The sequence below is a fragment of the Solanum lycopersicum genome, chromosome 6, assembly GCF_036512215.1.
Source record: "Solanum lycopersicum chromosome 6, SLM_r2.1".
Taxonomy (NCBI): domain Eukaryota; kingdom Viridiplantae; phylum Streptophyta; class Magnoliopsida; order Solanales; family Solanaceae; genus Solanum; species Solanum lycopersicum.
Window position 1 is genome coordinate 31,963,497 of NC_090805.1, and position 12,050 is coordinate 31,975,546.

At 31.7% G+C, this 12,050-nt stretch overlaps 1 long non-coding RNA gene across 1 annotated transcript; it reads right to left on the reverse strand.

Moving 5' to 3' along the window:
* Positions 1-516: 516 nt before the first annotated feature.
* LOC112941633 (uncharacterized) lies at positions 517-10,786 on the reverse strand. The gene is made up of 2 exons (XR_003247056.2): positions 10,591-10,786; positions 517-771 (listed from the first exon to the last, which is right to left on the reverse strand). It is a non-coding gene; the product is annotated as an uncharacterized lncRNA (long non-coding RNA).
* Between the last annotated feature and the right edge of the window lie 1,264 nt (positions 10,787-12,050).

Below are 12,050 nucleotides of genomic sequence, written 5' to 3' on the forward strand. Positions count from 1 at the left end.
TGGCCAGTGAAAGGGGTGATAAGGATTGCCAAAAGGGCAAGGTAAGTCCTTCATACATTGGTCCCTTTGAGGTTCTTGAATGCGTAGCACCAGTGGGTTAATCATTGGCTTTACCTCCTAACTTCTTAGGAGTTTATTTGGTATATCATGTGTCCATGATGAATATATATCATTGTGACGGGGATTACATCATAAAATGGAACTCAATTATGTTAGAAATGAACTTCATTATTATGACGAGGATAAGTTTGCCATTCTTTTTTGTGATGTGCATAAGCTGAGTAACAAAGAGATGATGTCCTTGAAAGTTCAATGTAAGCATTGTCTAATCAGGAAGCTACTCGGGAAAACGAGAAGGAGATTCTCATGACCCGCAAATACACCCTAAAATATGGGAGCACTCGTGAGGTCATCACAAGGCGTACTTGACCCTTCGGAGGTCTTGAACTAGCCTCTTAGCTATCATTCATTATATAAAATATGAAAAGTAGTGCGGAATTAAAAATTTTCACAACATTAATAATAATAAGAAATATCCTTTATAGAATACAAAGGACTAAGTCTCATAGTTAAAAGACAACTTAAACATACATCTTAAATATCTTAAGAACACACATTACATTGAAAGGAAATACATCATTGTCTTATACAAGTCTTCATAGAAGAAACTAAAGAAACATAAACTTTGTTTTCAAATATATGAGGACATGCTGAGTCTTGAGAGAGTAAACTTCCTTAGGTTTGCCTTCTAGACTTACACCTGCCTTCGACCTATACTTATCGAGTATAGGAAATTTATGGATTAGTACAAACATTTTACTAAATATCGTATCATGAAAAAATCATGCAAAACATGACATTTTAGTTGAAATAAAGCATTAATTATATTTAAGTTAAACCTTCATGAATATAGTAGAAAACAACATATAAATTATCATTTAGTACACAAGGTAAAACTTCCATAATTTTAGCACCAAAATACACTTTACAGTGAACTACTTTTATTTACTTCCAATGAAGTACTTTCATATCAACGTAGAGTGAACTCATTTTCCATGATGTTTCACCATCAAATGTAGTCCAAAGACTCTCTAAGGTAAGACATGAAGAAACCACCCATAAAATCCCTTCAATAAACACATAAGCTATCCACAAGACTAAAGGTGATGAGCTTACTTCACAGGGTAAAAAGTCAACATTCAACATCAAGGACACTAGAAAACATACTTTCATTTTTGACTTCACATAAAAACCCTTCTCCGAGACAACCCCCAAGTCATATATACTGTAATGTTAAAGTAGCATGCCATACAACTACCCCCAACAAGTTCTCCTTTATGATTTCCTTGGATGAGGCTGTCATGACCGTGGAAAACCCCCTAGAAGTAACATGGCTTATTTGACCTCTTGGAGGTCTTATACAAGCCAATAGTTATCATTCATCGCATTTTCATAGATAAATATAGCGGAATATTTAAACTTTTTAATAGGTCATCATATGCTAGAACATCACTTCCATTATATATAAAATATCATAATACATTGTCAAAGACTCTAAGTCACATTGTTATTTTAGAATCAACATCATTAAAGCATAATAGGGACAAGACCCATTAAACATAAATTCATAAAATAACTATTACAATACTTCATAGAAACATTACATATGAAATCCTTGAACATAAGTGTCCCTTTCTTTGAGCATGGGGATCACATATCAAGCTCTTAACCTTAGAGACAATCTTTAAGAATCCATAACCAACACTTTATGTAAAAGGTAAATTAGAATACTGTTATTACAAGAATGAACAAAGAATGGCAACTATGCAAAAAATTCCATTTGGAATGGATATTTTCCTTTGAAAACCATGCATGATGCCTTTTTGTAAAAACATAATAAAACATGACACAATAAGCATTATACAATTTACATACTTAATTTAGGCATGTTCAATGGTAAAAACATTACATAAAACAAAATATTGCGTTTAAGGTATATTAAGCACCACTTTACAGTAAGCATATTTAATTTACAGTGAACTTCTTTTCTTTAGCTCATTAACCTCCCAAATAATCTTCTACTGAAACTTGATGTATAGATTACCTTATGGCCACAAGGTAATCTAAATAAAACCTTCCTAACTCAACAAATGTGTTCATGGAAGTATAACGTATGACAAGAAACTTTCAAATCAAGACTCCCAATGCCATTACAATGAACCATATTGAATATTCACATATGCTAACTTCAATTTACATAGACTCTTATAAGATATTACTCATAATAACAATATATGTCTACCAGTGTAATGTACATGTGAATGCTCATAGACTCACACATGCTTAGTAACCCTATCATGAGACCACAAGCTTTGACATGTAGTTTATGCACCAACTATGATACTATAGTCAACTACATACATACAAACTAGGACCTTTATTATATATTCAATAAGACAAAAATTATGAATATAATTTAAGAAGACATCATATAGACTCATTAGGACACATACCATTCTTAGTATAAGAAAAAATAGACAAGACTATAATTTATTTCATAAAGACATAAACAATTGCATGTACATTATAACACCTTCCTAAAATTCCCATCAACAGCTACTTGTGTAATGCATAGGTAACTTCACATACACTAATCCACTTATCTTAGGCTATCCTAGTTAGGGTCCTTACTTTACTTCCGTTGTCCATTTTACATTAGGGAAACTATAGCATTAACTGACTCTAAAACCATGGGTACTAGATGGAATTTTGTGATGTAGAGCGTTACACCAAGGGAAGGTTCTCTATGTAGAGAAAAAAGAACACTAACAAATGCTACCATATTAGGTCAGATACCTTGCTAGATCCTATGGCTCAAGAATAGTTCATAAAACTTGGAGGCATATGTGGAAACCCACTTTATGATTATTGACACATTCTCGTTATCCATCAGTAAGGAAAATGGTGAACAAGCCTTCCCACATTGGGAAGGGAAACCCCTCACCTAAGTTCACTCGATGCTAAGCTAAGTTCCATTTATTGAAAATCCATTATTAACATTACTTTACATTGTGTAGGCATAGGAGAGTTAACCCCTCATATTCTTAGCTCATAGGTCATAGATGCGAGTTCATCAACCTAAATCATGTTAGAAGTCCTTTCACATGGACATAGCATATTCAAGAATCATCTAGCTTAGGGTAGACTTTAAAACACCTTTCAAGGTCCCTTTACTAACTAGATCATCATACATGCATAATGTAGATGTTTTCATTTATGTGTATATACATATATGTGAGCAAAACATTGACATAAACACCCTTACACCACATATGCTCATACTTCATTTCATTCATGCATAGGATTACACGTATAACTATATGAGCAATACTTTTGTATAATCATATTTAGACACTATACATAATCATATACTTGACATTATAGCATATAAGACATGTTCTTCCTTCTATCAAATATTCTACTTTTTGCTGGATATTCGGGTTCAAATACCCATGGTTTCACTATTTGTTATACCCCATGCATTTAAATTCATGGTCTTAGATCACACACCTGTAAACTATCCTATCAAATCACATATGTGAAATGCCTAGACAAATTCCCATACCGTTGTCCATACTAGCACAACTATCAAGTCATCCTAGTTAAGGGACACATAATATTCTTTCATTAGACACCATGAACTTATATTATATGGAAGCATGCATGAGGTTTGAGTGTATGTGCATTGGTAAACATGATCACATAATTTCCATAAACTTCACATTGAGGTACCCACCCTCTTAAAACCACAATTCACATATATGCATTGACTACACTACATAATTTAGAATTGGAGACAAGGTAATATCACATTACATTTAAGACTCATAACCTTTGCTAATCATAAATTCATATCAGGGTACATAGGCAGTGGTCATTAATCATCATTTTTGGAAGAACCTAAACATAAGCCTAACATAGTCATTAACATGCTTATTATATTAGCAGTAAACTTAGATCATAACTATAGTACTAGACTAGGCATGATTAAAATTTGGTGATCAACACCTCCACACCTTCATAATACAATTGTCTTTAAGGTCATGATCACAACATATATACATTGAAAATAAGGTAAATACCGCCACCATAGTTGGAACATGCCACTCAATGCCATACAAGGTCAATTCTACACGAAATACCATAGAAACATAGAGGAATAGAATCACCTTACCAAACCTCCCTTGTTTTGATCATCAACAATCAATACTTGTAATGCCTCAACAATTCAATACAGATAAGTAGCTAAAATATTTCATTACCTAAATAAAATCATGCTTCAATTTCCATTGAATCAAGGTCATATCAAGTGCTCTACACTAATAATCAATAGAAGAAAGAAGAACATAGGTCAATCTCATTCAAATCCTCAAAGTTTGATACACATGGATCACTGATAAAAAATTCACCATCAACATATATAATTGGAAGTAGATATAAGTAATTAAATATACTAGAATTACAATTAAATTAACACATAATCAAGATCATCATGCACATAACATAGGCTGATTTGAGAATTGGAGGGAACATGTGTTCATCGTAAAATTGAATTGTAATTAATATAATTTTCATTAAATTATCATCAATTCATCATGAACATGATTTTGAAATCAACTTTAGAAAGAACCCATGGCTAAATTGAAAACTAGGAAGTTTGATCTTGAACATTCATTAAAAAAACATTGGAAAGAGCTCGTTAGATGGAATATTATCTAAAGATAAAGGATAACCATACTTTATTGTAGGATATAACCAAGAGATATTCATGAAGAATCCTTGGAAATGAAATCTCCCAACAGTTCTTGACCTTCATCTCCAATGTAGGTTTCTAGAGAGGTTTCTTTTTCGAAAGTCTAATTTGATGAATTAATTTGGGAATGGGTGTTTGATATTAATAACCGAATACATATACCCAATAATAGATAAATAAAGTGCCTAGGTTCAGTTCAGGATGTGGGGTGAAATTCTCATTCACCCATTTATAAAAAAGTGTGCCTGACAGCTTGTTGCTGGCTGCATCAATGCTGGAAACCTAAGCCACGTAGGACCATCAACGGGTAGTAATGCTAGCCTTAGTTTGGGTTTGAGGCTTGGTATTGGTTGTATTTACTCTTATTATATGTTTAGGACGACTCCCATGAATCTATGGGGCGTCAACGCACCTACTGGACGTCGTTTGCCAGTCGTATGTAGACACTACGAAAGCAGTGTCTAGGCAGAATTTGGGTTCTCCTTGAGGGTCTTTTGTGTGGACCTTAGGGAGTCGTACCCGTACGTTTCCAATGTAAATACATTCATTGTCATTCAAATGACTTACCATACAAGTTTTAGCATCAAAAAACACTCGCAACAATTCAAATTTTTTAGGCACACAAAAGTACGTCCAGTGGATAACTTTCGAAAGTCTTCAATGTTATTGGACATTTGAATTCCAACCGTCTTAAATAAATCATACATATTTTTAAAAAATAAATTTAAAATTTTAACAATCTTATATGACATATATGAGGATCTATACACCTTAATTCATTTGGGAGGTCTTATAATATCCCCCACTTGGGTACATTCGTCCTCGAATGACACCTGGAACACTTAAAACACAAAAGGGAAATCATTGACTCATAGAGCAGCTCACAACATTCATAACATCACCAAATAGAAATCGATACATAAAACTTACAAGGTACACAAACTTCAAACCATTTATCCCTTAACTCAACATAATCAAGCAACACACATAGGCTCTTCTCAAGGTCATAGGAGTGACACATAGTCTTTTATTATGCTCATAAGAGGAACATCCTTCTCCTAATCATAACATGGTCTTTGTATTCCAGTTCATTAAGAGCTTGTTATGCAACAACATTCAAGTCACACATAGGCAGATTCAATATCACTTAAGAAACAATTAGGCACTCATACTTCATAGCATATACACATGAGTCAAGTAAATTAACAATGGATTGTTTTTAGTTAGGCATACTGCCATGAGGGTGATGCTCAACAATACCATGCTTAGTTATGTTTAGGGAGGAATGTCGTCCTCCTCAACACACTTACAAGTCTCATGAGTTCACACCCAAGAAACGCACAAAGGTCAATTCATTTAAATAGTAAGTATAAATTTTTAACCAAAGAATGCTCATACTTCCTTCCTAGTGAAGTCAAATGGTAAATCACACTACACACATTAAAACAATAGGGAGTCATTTAAAATAGATTCAATTTCTATCATAACCCTAGCTTTCGTAAACATGTATCATTTAGAGAAAATCGTACAGTTTATAGGTAAATACAAACACATGCTTTCATTTTCAAAAGTGAGCCTACATTCATGATTTCCAAACAACACAAAGTTAGATAATTTTTCAAAAGACTTATAATTTTTTTGTATTTTAAAGAGACGAAATTTATCAGTGATGGCTTAAGTACCGCATGCTTAGGGTAACATATAACATGTTTCTTACCTTATTTCATGGATTCTAATGCACAACTAGCACATCAAGATTTGTAATTAAAATGAGAACATGAATTTGATCAAAATCCTTATTCATGCAATTTAGAATTTTCAAAACATGTTTAACACACTGTCAAATAAAACATACATAACATATGAAGAACATGAAAGTCATGCTCCTAAGCAAGACTCCTATCATAAACAAGCTACTAGGAACTCTTTCGTTTGAATATCGAGCAAGAATAGAAGGGAAAGATAGAAATATCTACAACCTTACTACTCTCATCACCATCCCCCACTTAGAGTAAACCCATTAAGAGCAACTTAACTCAACTATCATCATTCCTCTAGGCCTAACACCCAAAGGAAATCCATATTAATCAATTTAGGTCATACTACCCCATCACATAAGGTATCAAGTATACCATAAACACCAAGGGTCATGAAACATTTAGGGGAAAACAATAAAATAGACTTATCCATAAACCCTCTTTTTTCATTCAATATAAAGGTAAGGTAACTTCTACGTTAAACAAACCTACATCATCACCCACCAGATAAGCACACTACCTTTATTACTAGGACCAAGTCCATACAACAGACTCCGATCCATATAAGGCAACTCTGAAGCATCAAACATATACAAAAGAAACAATGATACATTTTACATATAAAAAGCAACATTTGAAGACTTACACCTATATCAAGGCAACATGCATTCTTCACTACACGAAAAAAAAAGGCAATAATGAAGGGGTAGTTTGTCCCTAAAAGTGAGATTCTAGTCCTTAAACGTCCATAGAAACTATCATATCTGGTCTCCTCCCCATTATTATAACCATCATCGCTAATAGTCATTACGGATGGAATGAACAAACTGTTCCTTAAATTGTTCATAAGACTTGTATAAAACTGGTCCCCTAAGATTGTTTTAGGGACTGCATTTTTGTTTCCTAGTAGGAAAAATGTAGTCCTAAAACACACTTTTAGGGACAACATTTAATTGTCCTTGCATACAAGATCCACCAGTTTAGTGGGATTATTAGGACTAGCTAATTCCTATTTTTGAAATTGTAATGAGAAATTTAGTAGCAAGAATCAAGTGCACATACTAGGTACTACTTCACCAACCAAAAAAACTATCATCCTTTATAAAATATTACAAATGTAGATGTGTTGTTGGTTTATTTAGTAGAAATTTTTTTCTCAGTTCCAACACCAGTTGTTCCCACGTCAAAAAACTGTCTCGGCAAACAAGATATTTTGAGTAATTCAAGGTCTATTTTAGGTAAGTCCCTGGATAAGAGAGATGAGCTTCTGGAAAACTAGGAAAATAATGGGATTATGATATTTTTTTCTAATACAATTATAGTCACTATAGTGTGTTGATGAAAAAAACAAGTTTAATACACCTGCAATGATCAAAGACATAAAATATGGCCAATGTGTGCTCAATTTAATTTTTAAAAAAAAGGAAACTAATTTTCACAATCAAGATGATACATATGCATATTTATCCTAGATACCTTATACAATATGTATAGGCTGAATAATGTTCAATTTTAATTGAGCTACCGTCAAGTGCTCACACAGAAAAGGCCAATTTTCACAACACAAGGAGTAATATATTTTATACTATGTTTTTACGGTGATCTAACACAAGAATATTGAACAATTCCTCAAAATATGCAAGTTTTGACAACCTCAATCAAAAATAATTTGAGTTCAAATTACATAATCTTTTATCATATTCACTACCTTAAAATTATTGAATGTTGTGAATTGAATGAACACATACTTTTATAGATATATATAACTTACTAAAGAAAAAGAGGAAGCATCATATTTTGAATATATTCTGTAGTTTAAAGGATGCAAGAGGTTTTAATGCACTTGAGGAACTCTTGAAAGAATCAGTAAGGAGGATTATTTGATACCTCATTGTAATGAAAGTTTAAATTTCATATATGATCTTCCACATTATATAAGCAAGTTGTAGTTATAGCTACTGAGAATATTAAAAATATCTCAAAGTATACTTTATGTTGTCTTTCAATCTTAAAAGAGCAAATAGTGATTTTAAGTTATTTCAAAAAACTCAATAATTTGCTCAATGAATACAAAATCTAATTAGTAAGGTAAAAAATTTCAGATGAACTCATTGAAGAAGGTACATGCCTCGAATCTCTTTAAAAATTCTGTAGAAATTCCAAAAATGCGATAACTTTTCTAAAACAATAGAAAAACCAATAGTTATAACCATTAAATTTCCATAAATAAGAATAAATGATAAACAAATAATTTCTAATATGAACCCATACTCTTTAAGATGAACTTGTCTTGGTCTTATGAAATGATAAAATCAAGCAAGTTCTTATGCCTTCAAGGAAACAAAACAGATAGAATTAAAATTATGATTACAAAATCAACATATCTTGTTAAATAGACCAACAATTACTTGATTTATTAATCAAACGGACATTTAAAGTTTACATGACAAATTATATTGCTAAAGTTACATATATTTTACAATTCATAAAGCACTTTTCAATGTCCATAGAATCAGAATAGTGAACTCATTCAAATGGAAGTACTGCATCATTTGGAACGGGTCATCTATAATATAAGTCATGTAGTAGAATCAAGATGCTACAAGAATTAATAGTTAAAATAATAGATAATAGATTAATTGAAACAAAGATCATTATAGAAATTTAATCATCTAGGATTTCGTCAATCCATTTCTACCAGAGTGAAGATGCATCCAGCACTAATGAAAGAAAATAAAATATTAAACACTATAGTTAACTGAATCCTTTCAACATTAACAGAAAAGATGCAGCAAAAACAAAACACATATTTCAATGAGGTAGTGATAACAGATTGTAGCTATCACATAACACCTTTAGTTAAAAAGCGTAGAAAACAACAACTGTTGAACCTTCAACTAATAAATTTATACATAAGAAGCAATCAAGACAAATTAAAAACCTCTTCTTTTGTTAATGCTCGTAGAACCTATTTTAAGCCATTGAAACGCCTCATTCTCATCTCGTTGTGGATGATAAAGTTTATAAAACACTCTTTTCTTATTACATCATTGATATATGTACTAATAATTTAAATCTAATTGTGGAATCATGTCAATACCTATTTATATTTTTTTGATTTTTTTTCTATAAACTTTTAGAAAGTTCTAGCTATATGGTTTGTTGAGCAAGTTGCAATGCTTAAAGAGAAAATTTAACAATGAAATACAAGAATCTCAAAATGTATACATAAATTCAAGTAATATTTAATAAACTAAAGAACTCAAGATTACTCATCAACATTTTCTCATGAAGTACTTTTGTTTTTTACATCAACACACTCCATATAGTTAAATTATTAGTATAAAAAATTGTCTACTTAATTTTTTTTTCAAATAGTGAATTACACAAATAAACATGTATTTACCTGATTATATAGGTGACATAGTTTTCAACACCATAATTATAATCTAACGCTACGTATTGTTTGAATTCAACCAATTTACCTCATAGTGTCATATCTGCACCTTAACCTCACGTATCCAAGCAAGTTTCCAGAAGACTAATGGTCTTCTTCAGAGTAAATACATAGTTCATATGTATGATTTCAATTTTTCTTATATCTAGTTTCCCTTTAGATCAATATCATAGTTCATACGTATGCTTTCGATTTTTATTATATCTACTTCACCTGTTAAATAGTCTAATGTTTTACTATATAAGGAAAAATTTACAAAATAATTGTGCAAGACTAACATGAACTAATTTATTATTTTTAATATATTAGAGAATAGAAAGTTTGTTATCTCAACTTTGAGTAGGGTCACTTACCATAAATAATTAACAGTAAATAGCTTCGTGCCCTAATCCTCATTCCTCTCAAAGCCCTTTTTAATATCATACCCTAACCACTGTTCCTCAAACAATGCCCAATACTCCAAGTAATAGTACTCATCACAAAAAAATCAATATTACAAAAAATCAATTTTGAAAATTTCTTGTTTTATATATAACAAGAAAAGACGAAGAAACTAGACAAACCTGTTAAAATAAATATATCTTTTCAGCCAAAGTGTGTATCTTCAAGCACCTTACGTAGATTTTGATTGAGATTCCACATCTTGAGAGAGAATATGAAAGAGTCCATTATTTTGGATTTACGAGCTTTCACATAGAAAAAAATGATAGAGAGGATACGAGTTTTATTAAAAGTGGGTGGGGGTGTTGGTAAGTACTTTTATTTTGTTACTTGTAATTTGTCAGATATAGTGACGAGATTTTTTTTCTGTGAGGGACTAGATCAGAACTGTTCGCTATATTGGGACCACAAATAAAAATTATCACTATTAGTTTATTTTTATGGATGAGATTGTAACAATGTTGCTAAATGTTTATCTTTAAAGAGCAGTTTTCATGTAGTGCTTTAGCTATCTATCACACTTCTTTAACGCATTTCATGATCAAATCATAACATTAGTCTATCATCATGAAAAATAATATTAAAACATATCATTCAAAAAAGAAGTTCAATTTAACTATAACAACTTTTCCACGAGCTATAACCAAATCATAATATAAATGTTTACATTGTGTGTAATTTAACCCTAATCACATATAAAGCCATAAATAGCATCACATCAACATATATCAAGGTTCACATTCACACATAATCAAGTAACCGCAATGCCAAGATAATTATCAAAACTCACCTTTTCTCCAGGTTAATCATAAACATACCATCTCATCCAAGCAATCACATCTCAAAGAACACCGGACAGGAAAACATAAGAGGGAGGTCTTATAGAATTAATTTATATGGTACAACATGAGACTAGTAAAGAAAGGAAACTCTATAGTCCTACATCCTCTCTCTCATAGATGTGTCGCGACTCACCACTGATGATCGAGACTCTACTAGACGTGGCAATATTAGACTTCGGACCTTAAAACAACTTTCATAAACCCCAAGTTCTAATACCACGTTTGTCACGAACGAGGAGCACCCACTAGAAATAGCATGGAGCACTTGACCTCTTGGATGTCTTATACAAGCCCATAGTTATCATTCCTCACATTTTCATAGGTAAATTTAGTGAAAATTTTAAAAACTTTTTATAGCACAAAATATGATAGAACATCACTTCCATTATAAATAAAATATCATAGTACATAGTTAAAGACTCTAAATAGGGACCCATCCCATTCAACATAAATTCATACAGTAACTATTACAAGACTTTATAGAAACTTAACATAGGAAATCTTTGAACTTAAGGATCCCTTTCATTGAGATTGAGAATCAAATAGCAAGTCCTTCACCTTAGAGACATCCTTTAAGGATTCATTACCTACACTTTGTATAAAAAGATAAAGAAGAATAGTGTTAGTACTAGCATACACTAAGTATTGGAACAATGCAAAAACATACAGTTGGAAGGGACATTCTCTTTTGAAAACCATGCATCATGCCTTTTTTTTTAAAAAAAAAATATTATATGATA